Genomic DNA, 1424 nt, shown 5'->3' with positions numbered 1-1424 from the left:
CTGGTACAACCCGACCCCTTGCGTGGGCACCAATACTTACACGCATACGTGAACCACTCGTCGGTCGCCGTAGAATGATACGTTGTCTCATTCTACGATTCATACTTGAAACCCCTTCATACATCCACTGTTGTCCATAGCATCAAAGGTCTATCCGTCGAATGGTCATCTATGAATAATATTCTGGTCACAAAGTCACGCGCAAAGGAAATCCGGATAAACGAAATGAATTGACAAATAGAATTCACGAACCGGAAACACTTTCGAGAGGTTGGACGTCGCCAGAATTTGCTCGGAGCTGGATGACTGAGCACCCCAGAGGATGTGCTGGCCCTGCCACTTGATGGAGCGATTAGCATCGACGTCTTGGATTCATCGCGGCACAGTCGTTGGCCTAAGGGGACGGTACGTTCGCTGATGACACTTCTGGGTTGACATGATGGGGCAAAATGGGACTGCCCACGGGGAGGTTTAACCATGTCGCATCAGCGTCCATTAACACCGCAGACGTAATACATATGTGAATATGCATATGAAATGACGTAGTTATGAACTATATTGTCGTGTCTTAGGATCAATTTGCCGTTTAAACCGCCGCTTTTACAGCCGTGGCCCACGGGATTTGGTCGCTCGTGGGTGCTTCGTCGTCTTCGTTATTCAGGGTTCATCCAATGCGCGCCCAGACTCATGTACACGTTGCATCCAGTACTCATACATACGTATGCAGGTTGGATGCATTCGCTTTCAACCTACGAAAGCTGGTTTCATTTTCTTGCCTCTCGACACTGGCCCTTATCTACGTATGTAGTACCTTGTGTACCCTGCACGTTCATTCCGTTAACAAATCTTGTAGAATCTGAAAGTCATCGATGCGTGGCTCCACGTGTGGTAGGTACCAGCTAATATAAATACATATATATGACCGATTGTTAATGCCACCATGTAGCCCCAGGTGCAACTCTCCACCAGTAGCATGGGACCCATACAAGCAGCACCTACGTCGTCGATATCGCGCATGACTCGCTGCAGCATGTCCAAGCCAGGCTATCAACATGTACATGTATGTACACACGTCGATATATTCATGTACATGTACATGTATGTACACACGTCGATATATTCATGTACTGTACTTATGACGATATATATATATTCGATTGCACTGACATTATTTGTCTTGGTGTCTACAATGTCGTGTGTGTGTTGCGGCGCAGGATCAAATGTCAAGCCAGAGATACGAAGTTCGCGGTAATGCATGATATTTGCATTGAGCACACCAGATCGAGGTAACCTTAGTAGTTCCTTTAACACCGCGTTCGATCCGCTTGACCGTACGTCGTGATCACGTAGGAAGTCCAAAAGACCAGCTTCTGCGCTGGAACCAAGCGCAATGACATCGTCTCGGTAGGTTGGACGCGCTTCAT

The sequence above is a fragment of the Aphanomyces astaci genome (assembly GCF_000520075.1).
Source record: "Aphanomyces astaci strain APO3 unplaced genomic scaffold supercont1.9, whole genome shotgun sequence".
NCBI lineage: Eukaryota > Oomycota > Saprolegniomycetes > Saprolegniales > Verrucalvaceae > Aphanomyces > Aphanomyces astaci.
The sequence above is the reverse complement of the archived record's forward strand: the minus strand, read 5'-3'. Positions refer to the sequence as shown.